Source organism: Periplaneta americana, chromosome 17 (assembly GCF_040183065.1).
Source record: "Periplaneta americana isolate PAMFEO1 chromosome 17, P.americana_PAMFEO1_priV1, whole genome shotgun sequence".
Taxonomy (NCBI): Eukaryota; Metazoa; Arthropoda; class Insecta; order Blattodea; family Blattidae; genus Periplaneta; species Periplaneta americana.
This window is the reverse complement of record NC_091133.1, coordinates 34,828,143-34,840,821: the sequence shown is the minus strand read 5'-3', so window position 1 is coordinate 34,840,821 and position 12,679 is coordinate 34,828,143. Positions and strand designations below refer to the sequence as shown.

The 12,679-nt window shown below is 35.0% G+C and overlaps 1 protein-coding gene across 10 annotated transcripts in view; it reads right to left on the bottom strand.

Moving 5' to 3' along the window:
- The window catches only part of LOC138693211 (uncharacterized), a 693,974-nt gene that overhangs the window by 286,182 nt on the left and 395,113 nt on the right, over positions 1-12,679 (bottom strand). The window contains exon 4 of one of the 10 annotated variants that reach the window (XR_011330249.1): positions 10,630-10,869. The exons of the other annotated variants lie outside the window; for them this stretch is intronic. The gene's annotated coding sequence lies outside the window, so the exon portion shown is untranslated. Of the gene's footprint in view, positions 1-10,629; positions 10,870-12,679 lie in introns of those variants that run through there. 10 annotated transcript variants of the gene reach the window in all.

Here is a 12,679-nt window from a genome sequence, read left to right as displayed (position 1 = left end):
AACGAGTTTGATTCTTCTCAGACTAGAAGCCGTTAATATAAAATGAACTGCAGTTGTTTTTTAAATGTTCAATGAGAGCAAATGTTCATCTTACCATTTCTTAATTATATGTATACCTCTATTAGCATTTAGGTAGTCATCATTCCAATTCTACCCACTAAAAATTACGGTTGTATCATCGGCAGATGCGAATATATTTCCAGAAGTGTTTCCTATATCAATATTTAGCAAGTCATTGATGTATATTAAAAATAGTAGAGGTCCTAAAACCGTAGGCCTACCTTGTGGCACACCTATATTTATATTACGAATTTCACTGTGTTGGTCGTTAAATTTCGTTAATTGAGATCTGTTGCTTCAGTATTACTTAAATAAATTTAAAGCGATTCCTTTAATACCGTAGGCATGAAGTTTAGAAGTGAGTATATTATGGTCTACAGTATCGAAGGCTTTTTGAATATCTAATAAACTCCTAAACATTTTTTCCCGAGTCTAATTCTTTAATAACCCTTGATGTTACGTTCACAATAGCGTCGTCCGTGCTCATGTTAGTACGGAAGCCAAACTGCTTTTGATTTAATAGACTGTTTTTTTCTAAGAAATTAATTAGCCTGCTTTTAATACATTTTTCTAATAGTTTAGAGAGACTTGGTAAGAGTGAGATGGGTCTGTAGTTACTAAGATTGTTTCTGCCACCAGATTTGTACATAGGTATTACTACAGCACATTTTAGATCAGTTGGAAGTACACCTTGTGATAGGCACAAATTAAAGACATGGGTTAGTGATTTCGATATAGGTTCAATAATCATTTTGGGTGTTCTAGTAGTGATACCATCAAACCCGGAGCCACATTATTTTTTAAAGTTTTAGCAAATTATAATTTATTTATCACTTACGGGAAACATGAACATTGATGATGATGATGATAATGATGATGATGATAATGATGATGATGATGATGATGGATAGTAGAAATATCAATGCTGTAACAACTGAAATATTAGATTAGTTTTAGAAAAATATTTTGGTGCCCAATTTTGAATAAATAAATATCAAAATACAGTCATTCATTAATCTCACAATGTATGCTCTCTTAGGTAGCGGATCGTTCCTTATTACACTTATAGTCAATCCTTTCCTTTTTCCTTATTTCTTTCACCTTGTCAGAGAGAAAACAAATGTGCGCCTTTTTCAGTTCTCTGTGAACAGTTCTAAACACAGCAGTAATGCATTTTTTCGCACTTACATTACATACAACTGTATACTCCATAGCGCGCGCTAGAATAACAATGGCGGATTTGTCGGCATTTGCCGGCGCAAAGGATTGCGGTACTCTGGATATCCACGGACTCTGGTTTCGCATAGAGCTCTAGTTTCGCAACGCTGGCGTTCTTGGAGTTGCAACTTGCAGCTTGTTCTTTGTACAATGGTTCATTATCGTTTCTAGCGCCATTCTTTATCATTGTCATTCAAGGTGCAGTACACACTACAGCAACGGTTATTCCTTGTAAAAAACTACTGGATAACGAACTCGGCCATAGCGATGCAAAGGGCATACCAGAGGGAATTTGGTGTTCACGATCGTCCAGACAAGAACACAATACTGACGTTGGTACGAAAGTTGGAAACAACTGGACATCTTGTAAGTGGCATACCAGAGGGAATTTGGTGTTCACTAACGTCCAGACAGGAACACAATACTGACGTTGGTACGCAAGTTGAAAACGACAGGAACACAATACTGACGTTGGTACGCAAGTTGGAAACAACTGGACATCTTGTGGGTGAAACCGGCAAGGATCCTTCGTCTACATTTCCGGCGGTTGCTGTGGATATTCGGGAGCGACTGCAGCAGTCACCCCGTAAGTCATTAAGGCGTCTGTCGCAGGCATAGAATTACTATATGAGATGTCATACCATTTAAGTATCTCATTAAAATTTTAATATTGTAGTTTCGATGTTTCTAACTGCGCGAGTGGATGTCGAAATTCATGGAAAATCCGATAGGTTGCATCAAACTTCTGATGCAACCATAGTGATTTGTGAAATGCCGGACAACAGGCGATTGACTGTTGTACTGTTTTTTTACCGAAACGAATAATGTTGTGAGGACTCAAAACGTTTTCGTGCTCACTTTAATACAAGATGAGTTCCTAGCAAGCAGACAATTTACATATTGTCCCAACAGTTTGAAACTAACAGTTCTGTGTTGGAAAAAAAAGCGGCCGCGACGTGCTAGTGTCCGTACGCCTGAAAACATCGAAGTAGTTCGCGTAGCTTTGACTCGAAGTCCCTCTAAATCAACAAGGAGGGCTTCTGCCGAGTTGGCAATCGGTCGTCGGTCAGTGCAAAGGATCATGCATTCAGATCTCCAATTGTATTCCTACAAAATTACCGTTCTGCATAAACTTACAGAGATAGATAAGGAACGGAGGCTACAATTTGCGTTGTGGGCAATGGAAGAAGAGACTGTGCTCCACAACACATGGTTTACAGACAAGGCCTACTTTCATATGAACAGTGTTGTGAATAAACAAAACGTTCGATTCTGAGCAAGGGAACCTCCTCGCATACTGCATGAAAAAGAAATGTTTGGGGCAGAAGTTTCTGTATGGGCCACAGAATCATCGGTCCAATTTTCTTCAATGAAACTGTCGACCAAGTTCGATACAAAACCATGTTGGAAAGCAGTTTTATTCCCCATCTCATGGCAAAAGGTCTCCCTATGGAAACACAGTGGTTCATGCAGGATGGAGCCCGTCCACACACTGAAAGCACCGTTCTGGATTATCTGCACGAGATGTTTGATCTTTTTGTGATGTCACTCGGTTTCCTGAACGACATGGGTTCGGAAAAATGTGGCCGCCTCATAGCCTGGACATTAATCCGTGCGACTTCTTTTTATGGGGATTCCTAAAAGAAAAAGACCATCAAAGGAGGCCAGAAAATGTGGTGCAGCTCAGAGCCCTTCTAGTGGAGTTGTGCCGTGCGCTATCTGAAGACTTGTATCGAAAAGTGGTGACGAATGTAAGGGTTCGTTTTCAAAAGGTTGTGAGGCAAAACGGCGGTCATATGGAACATGTTCTGCATTAGAGATAAAATTCCAAATCCTAATTATTAATTCAGTATAATTTTGTAAAGCTTTAATACAAATCAATACGTATTATGTGTGAAATAAATGGTATGACATTTCGTGTGCCACTCTGTATATAGAGAGCGCCTGGTCTGCCAACATTGAAAAGGTAAGTCACGTGACTTTTGTATGCTGCAGACGATTCTGTAGTGTGTTTATACGTGAGGTCTTACTTGTGATTCATTAATTAAATGTATTAAAAGTAAAGGGTCATTCACAAAGAAAATTAAACATAACGTAAGCGTTAACTTAAAAATGTAAACGTTACGGTAAAATCAAGAGCATTCACGATGGGAACATAAACATAACCGCAAAGATACTTGGTAACCATGGAAACATAACAACGACGCCATTTCCTCATATTCTGTCGTATACTTCAGCGCTCCACGATTGTGTTCTGTTTGCAAATCACGCAAGCATAAGCATGAAAGTTTGGAGTTTGCAAACTTTCATGTTAACGTCTTACGGTAATGTTTATGTCAATACTTATGTGAATCATTGTGAATGATTTGGTAGCTTGGACGCAAACTTCTGTGTTTATGTTACTGTTATGTTTAATTTTCATTGTGAATGGGCCTTAAGATAATAAGTTAATATGTACCGATTGTAGCCACAGTGATGGCAAAAACTGCTATTGCTATGGATAGAAAGAAAATACCTGAAAGTCGGAAATATATCGTTCCATTCTTAAGTATCGCACACACGTAACTTCACTTGTAAATGTCATATTGAAGACTTAGTTTCTAAGTCTCACATAAACTAAATGATTTATCATAATGTATTCTTAATTTTTTTATAGTTGTTAGAAATTCATTTCAGGATTTCTTTTTCTCTTTCGTGATACTTTTCTAAAATATTGCTGATTTTTCTTCCAGTTCTGAAGATTTTTACGAATTTTCTGCAGTTAAACTTTCTTGATCCCTATTTTTCTTTAGTTATTGTAATTTCTACGAATTTTTTGCAGTCAATTTTCCTTGATCCCTACTTTTCTTTAGTTCTTGTAATTTTTGAGTTCGAAATGGACATTTCTGAGCATAGACCCCATCTATTTGTAAACAAAATACAAAAACGCGATAACACGCTAGAAATTCCACTTCACACATCATCTCTATATTCCTCATCTTTCACTGTTGCTACCTCTCGTAACTGGAACTCTCTGCCGCCTGAAGTCAAGGGCTGCCGAACATTGAAATCTTTCAAATCCAAGTTAGAAAATTATCTTATGACGAGTTGCCAAACTAACTTACTATTATGACAAGTGTTGTATTGCATGTTTCCACATATTCACATTTTTTTTTATGTTCTAGTGATATTTAACTTATTTTATATTTTTGTTTTCATATTTTCCGATAATGTGATAAGTTGAGCTATATATAATCATAATTTTCCTTACTGTGTGTACTTAAAAATATTGTATTCATTGTATGCTTGGTACTGCACTATTTTATTACTACTATTAGTATTATTAGTACAATTAGGCCTATTATTATTATTATTATTATTATTATTATTACTATTGTCATTATTATTACTATTCTTATTTTTATCATTATTATTATTATTATTATTATTATTATTATTATCAATAATTGTCTTATTTTTTATACTTTGTACGCCTCATTTATTTTGACCTGCTGTACACATTTTATTATGCTTTTTTTCTTTCATTCTGTATGTTATATATTATTTATGATTTCTTCTTACTTGATGTTTACATTTTATTATTATTATTATCTTATTCAGTTTCGTGTGTAAAATTGTAGTTTACGATGTAAATCTGTAACATAGTTTTTACTCATGGTTGAGTGTTAGAGAAGGCCGTATGGCCTTAACTCTGCCAGGTTAAATAAATCATTATTATTATTATTATTTATTATTATTATTATTATTATTATTATTATTATTATTATTATTAAAATATAACATTTAAAACAACAAAACTGTAGGTTCATTCCCTATACTGGGAGATGTATTCCACGTATATATTTTTATTGTAGGAATGTATTTCCTTAGTGAATTTTCCCCTTCTCAAGTAATCCCAATTTTTTTTAGTCCTAAAATAAATTACTCACAAGTGTTCAATATTAGCCATTATTTTTTTCATATATATTAATGATATGGTAAGGCTACTTTCCAATTGAAACAAAGGTGGACTAGTAAATACAATATTTTGATCATGATTTTTTCAAGATGTTGATAAACCCTCTTCTTTGATTATGCTCACGACAAAATTATCAGTACCGACTTAATAACATGACACACACTCCGAAATTTTAGAGTTTGTAAAATCCCTTACCAATATAAAAATAAACGTAAAGGCGCTCAAAATTTCAGAGAATCGTTTATTGTGTATGAAAAAGAAAATTCTCAAACTAAACAACAGAATAGCATAAAAGAAATAATGCGGAACTGTAAGTGAAAATAGTTTGAAAAAAATTGGGTAAATTTCTGTTCATAAATTAGGTTTTGTTGAGAAGAGAAAGTAAAATTATAAACTTAGCACTGCTTTAGATTACAAATAAAATATTACATAATTGAGTAGAAGTATCTTCCCGTTACAATAACCAGTAAGTAGAGTAATGAAAAATATTTTTCTTTTAACAAGGTATTAATCCAGATATGCCTACTATCCTATTAAAAGGACAGTGGTCCTACAGTTAACGCATTTGCTTTTTCACAGGTGTCACTATTACTGGTGGTAATTAGAGGCTTGCTGGGTGTGGTAAGACTGGTAATGAGAGTTCTGGTCACCGTTGAGTTTGAGATGTGGACGTGAGAGTTGTTCGTTTATTTTAGCTGTGGCATCCGAGACGCAAATCAGATATGAAAGTTAAATATTGTTGCAGTACGAAATTATTTTAAAAATTGTTGTAGATCAAATGGCTTCTATTAAACATAAAAATAACGTGAAACCACAATGCGTTCGAAATATCTATTCATTGCGACATCACAATGACGAAAACTTATGTGTCCTTTTAGGACAGTAGGCATATTCCCATATATTTTGAAATTGTTTCGCTTTTTTAAATTTTAGTGGATTTTCCGTGTATGAAATGCTATCTACGTTTGCAAATTATGCTACGAGCGAAATTTCATCTCAAATACAGACATATCGCTATAATGCAGCCCACAAATGCCACTGAATACGTAAAAGACGAGGATTCAGGGGATAAACGTGATATAACACCTACTAATCTACCTGGTTCACAGCTTGCAGCAGAAGCAGAAATATTTCAGCATAGCTTTCTTGAAGAGGAGAGGGAGGGTTTAGGAATGGGGTGACAAATTTGTTGCATGTAAAGAGCAGACGCAAAGTCATAGCAAGATCTGAATACTTTCAAGGGAAAAATTATTCCGGGACCGGGTATGGATCCCGGGGTTTTTGGCTTAGCACATCAACTCTCTGCCGACTGAGCTACCCAGGAACTACACCCGATACCATCTCAACGTTTCTCTTTATATCCACATACCTCAAGTGGGCTGACAAGACGCCTGAAAGCCAACTTTGAGTGCACACAAACTCCGTGTGACTTGAATTGTGGTTTTCTGTTAACTATCTGCAGTGACATATAGGCTATATCATGCAAATCTGGCTTTCAGGTATACGTTAACAGAAAACCACAATTCAAGTCACACAGAGTTTGTGTGCACTCAAAACTGGGTTTCTGGCATCTTGTCAGCCCACTGAGATGTGTGGATATAAAGAGATAAGTTGAGACGGTGTAGGGTGTACTTTCTGGGTAGCTAGTCGGCAGGGCGTTGGTGCGCTAAGCCAAAGGTCCCGGCATCGATACCCGGCTTCGGAACAATTTTTCCTTTGAAATTATTCAAGTCTGCTTCACAGGGAGCTATACCTGAAAGCCATATTTGCACAGCAAGATCTGTTTACAAGTAGAAAACTAGTGAAGTTCTGGAGGGAGGTATTGAATGGACATATTGTAAGTTTCTGTTGGTTTTCATTTATTATTTTTGGAAGAGGTCTTATTTCTATCTAAATTTATTGTCATTGTCATAACATTGTAGATTTGAGAAATTGAACTCAAACCTTTCTCTTGATATTGCCACAGCATTTGTTTCATTATATGCATTGTCTCGTCTCTCCCACTATTACTTCTTCCTCGAAACTTCAACATTTTTTCGCCTATTACGTATTTTTACGTTTCAGTAGCAGTATGGTACTACTCAATGATGATGGCATTCTAGAGATAAAATGAATGTAGCCACAATGCATCGCTCTTCAGAATAATATTAGTAATAATAATAATAATAATAATAATAATAATAATAATGAACTATAATAAAATAACAACGTAATAATTTGTCAATAATAATAATAATAATAATAATAATAATAATAATAATAATAATAAAAGTAATAATAATAAGTTATAAACAATTACATTGTTTCCTTTCATGTGAGCATAGATTACAATTTTTCCTGAAAATGTATGTTCATATGTATGTATGTATGTATGTATGTATGTATGTATGTATGTATGTATGTATGTATGTATGTATGTATGTATGTATGTATGGATGGAGGGATGGATGTATGTATATATGTATGTATGTATGTATGTATGTATTTATTTATTTATTAGCCGTCAGAATACAAGGATTCATGGCATCGTCAGATAACAATTACATGTTAATACAATAGTATAACAGTAATGTAAACAAATACAATAGTAATGACAACAATTATAATTACTACATAATAATAATCACTTTCTAACATTGTATATTTTATTATAATGACAATCTTGGCAGTTTGTCTTATGACCAGGTACATGAAGAGGAAGGTAAGGAGCAGTAAACAGGGAAAACAGCAATCAATAACAGTATATAAAATAGAGATTGTTACATTTCCTGTTCAAGATTTAAATTTAGGTACTCGTTTATGCTCAGTGGCATGTGCGTCAACAGTATATTTTTTACCGATTTCTTGAAAATATTTTGGGTACACTTCCTGATATGTAAGGGGATCTTGTTGTATAATTTACAACCATTATGAGATATACTGTTAAGACTTCTGGTAAGCCTGTGGTATTTTAAATGCATATTACTGGAAGTTCTAGTGTTGTAGTCATGGTATTCAGAGTTTGGTATAAATTGTTTTGCATTCTGATGGATGTAACAGACTGTTTCTAGTACGTAGATTCAGAGGACCGGTAGTATATTGAACTCTTTAAAATGCCTCTGCTCTCAGTCCGTATTGGAACTTATTTCATGATTTTTATTATTCTCTTCTGCAATTTTAGTATCTGTAAGGATTTTGATGATGAGCCCCAAATGATTATGCCATATGCAATAACTGAGTGTACATAACCATAGTATATTGACAATAGAAGCTTCAGGGGCGATATTTTGGTTAAGATACGAAAGACATAACATAATCTGGATAATTTTTCATTCAAGAATTGTATATGATATTCCCATGTTAGATTTGAGTCAATGTATATGCCTAGGAACTTTGTATAACTTTCTTCCTTAATCCTGATATTATTAAGTAATATTTGGACAGGATTGTGTAATTGTTTTGGCTAAAGTTTATACAAATGGTTTTGTTTGTGTTTAGTCTTAATTTATTGTGTAATAGCAATTTCTCTAAATGAGTTGATGTTTCATAGATTTTTTTTCAAATTATCCCTATTAGTATCATTTATAATAATATTTGTATCGTCTGCAAAAAACACTGTCTTGGCTTGGGCTATACTTATTGGAAGTTCATTTATATTCAAAAGGAACAATATAGGTACAAGTATGGAACGCCGCGGAACACCATTTGTTAGGGGAGGAATGTTTGACTTGACTGCTCCAATTTCAACTATTTGCATTCTATTGTTTAGATACGAAGCGAACCAGTTCCCTACTAATCCTCTTATACCAAAGCGATTCAACTTCTGAATTAGGATTTCATGGTTTACCATGTCGAATGCCTTACTAAGATCAAGGAAAAGTCCAACAATGTGCTCTTTGTTGTCCTTGGAGCTTAGAATAGATTCTGTGAAATTTATGATGGCATTACATATTCCTTTTCCTTTCCTAAAGCCAAATTGAGTCTCACAAAGTATATTATTTACTTCCAGGAAAGATATCAGTCTAGAATACATAACTTTTTAGTCTCTTTTTCAGTTTCCTATTGAAATTTACAACCTCACTGTTGACACATGATGTTGTAGAAAGGTCATGTCTATGTAGAGCATTCATTACTATGATATTTGTATGATCATTTCTTTCCACAAATTTTTGTAGATGACGTAGTCCATTGTCTCTGTTGTTCCTGGCTATAACATTGGAACCTCCCCAGATCACTACCGTGTCTTTTTTGGTCATTTTCTTCATCTCTTCTTTTGCAGAAGTTGTTATAACGTCCAGGCACATACCAGGCTTTACTAAACCACACACTTCCGTATATTCATTCACATGTAACCTTAGCTCAGATGCACACCCTCTGGCATGACTATCACCTATTACCAGTATTTTATGTTTTTTACGTGTGCTAAGATTAGGCCTACTGGAACTGGTTTGATTCACTGCTTTCGCTGCTATTGGCCTTCTTCCTTCTCCATCAACTTTTTTTCCCTTCTTCACTCATCTGATGCCGTTCTTCGTATTGTAGAGGAGTAAATCTATTACTTGTAGGTATATTTTCCACAAGGCTGGTACGAATATTTCTGCCTCTTTTTCTATCAGGTCGAGTCCAAGTTCCATCAGTGGAAATATTATGCCTACAGTACTGTCCTTTTAAAAGGACCCCTCTTTCTATCTCAACCAGTTACAAGTACGTAGAATCTTTAGACACCATAGATGTACTTCAATTATATACTGCATTAAATGTGATTTGTAAAATACACAAAAATTGCAAAATTATTTTTCATGCATATCTGGGTTAAGAGTAGACCTATGTGGTAGTTATAAGATTACCATCAACTGGTTTCATTAGCCCTATAGTATAGCCCAGCGGTTCCCAAGCTTTTTCGACTCGCGAACCCATTCCACAACGATCTTAGTTGGATGATCCATTGACTTATAAATATACATACAGTAGACATGCATAAAATTTAATTCCAAGCTGAAGGTTTAATAACCTTAAATTAACTTAACCCTTAACGGTGAAAACCTATAGTTACTCTAGTTACAGCTAAAAAGTTACACAACGTGTAGGCCTAGTTGCAATAATAAATACAAGTTTTCATTGTAATTACTCACCTCTTCCCTAGAATTCAGTGAGGAGGCTTTCCATGGCACCAGAGCTTTGAAGTCAGGAACCACAGAATTTAAATAAAGTCTCATATCACTTTCAGCACAAAGTCTGTTTCTGTATTTATTTTTTTAAATACGCATATGAATAAAACGACTTTTCGCACTTGTATGTGGATGAAAAGGATAATAATGCCGTTATGACTTTATTCGCTAACACGGGACTCCTTTAAACTCAACCAAAAATCAATTAATGACAAAGATTTAGAACTTTTCTTTAACTGAATATCCGTGGAAATTTCAAGAAGATGCTCTGTTTCATCTACGCTTAATGTGGATCTAAAATTGTTGACTCTTCGAAGGGAGAGCGAATCCAATTGTTATTGTTGGATATAGCAGGGAAATATTCTCTGAAGGTTTTTCCAAGTACCTTCAAATGTTCTTTAACAATGTTCTTGACATTTTCGTTCAAAGAAAGATGTTTTTCCACCAGGAAGTCGTGAAGGGTATCAAAGCACTCGGTTTTGATTGCTATTGAAACACGTTTCCCAAAAATTAAGTTTTTTAATGAATGATTCGATACGGTTTTGCACAATATAAACGTTTATATTTTACCCCTGGAGAGATAAGTTTAAACTGTTAATTTTTGAGAAAAGTCTGCCAAATAAGCTAAAGTCTGAAGCCAGATTTTATCTTCCATGCACTTTGCTTGGTTAAAGGCATGGCTGGTGAGAAAAACGTAAACTTCATCTTTAAGCTCATACAGTATGGAAATAGTTCTACCTCGAGATAGCCACCTAATTTCAGTGTGAGACAAATAAACACGTATAAATGCTTCCCATTTCCCCACAAAGCACTGGAAAGATGCGGGAATTTGTAGGACGAGTATTAATAAAATTAATTATTTTCACTGCATCGTCCAGCACACATTTCAATCCGTCGAGCATGCGTTTAGAAATAACAGCCTGTCTATGAATGCAACAATGTGTCCAAGAAGCTTTCGGCGCTACCGATTTCACTTTGGCAACAAACCCATCATAACACCCTGTCATAGATTTCGCACCATCTGAACAAATACCTACACAGCGAGTCCAGTCTATTCAATTTTCGCGAAAGTATTCGTCGGTTAACTTAAATATATCTCCTCCCGTAGTTCTCTCTTTTAAGGGTTTGCAGAATAGTTTCTCCTCTTCTACAGACTCCCCATTAATATAACGGACGAAAAGTAACAAAATGGCTAAATTGGCAACATCAGCCGATTCGTCAAGTTTAATCGCAAAAGAAGGACTGGCACGAACTCTTTTCAATAATTCATTTTTGACATAATTTGCTATGTCTCTAATCCGGCGGTTGATCGTATTGTCGGACAATGGTACCATATTGACTTTTTTTTTTAAGATTCTCCAAGCATGCACTGTACTACATCATTTATACATGACCGCACGAAATCTTCAGCTATTTAATGAGGTTTTGCAGTTTTAGCAATTCTGTAGCTAACGCAATAAGACGCTTTAAGAGCATTCTCATTGCCACAGTTTGCTTCGGATACAAAAGTAGTTAAATCATTTTTCCATTCGTTAGCTTTTCGTGTAAAAAATCAGCAGATTTGTTTACGAGGGTGGGGTGTTTAGTTCCTAGATGGCGTTTAAGTAGAGAAGGTTTCAGACTACTGTTAGCAAGAATGTCGCCACATACAACACACTGTGGTGTTGGACAGTCCTTGTCACCTATATATGTAATTCCAAACCTAATGTAATTATCACCGTACTTTCTTTTCTTTACACACGGTTTACTTTTGTCGGATTGACACACATAACTAGAAGCTGAATGACCTGTTGACACAACACTAACTTGAGATTTTGTTAAACCATGTTTCCCTTTCAAACTTCAGCTTTTCAACCAGTTATCCATTTTAATGTGAACTAGAGATGGCCGATATTTCACAAACCGATATTTTGTCACAGGTATTTTTTTGTCACAGATAACCCTGTGACTGATGACGCGAAATATCTGTGACAAAATATCTCTATCGAAATCTCCTCCGTATTCTGTGTGTTGCAACGTCTGCGACTGATATTTTCTCTTCTACGTCGTGGGTTTGCGCATGCGCACGATACAATAACAGCAATCGGGCGGTGGTATTTGATTATTTTTTTGTGACATTTTGTTCAATATTATTATTTTCAAAGTGATGATGTGTTGCAAAGTTATTAGCGGCATTATAATAATATAATCATGAATCTAGCATTTTGTTTTCATATTTAGTCTGCATATATGCTTTATAAATATTTTATGTATTCCCCGAGATCTTCACATTTTCATACTACTGTGAATTTATGTT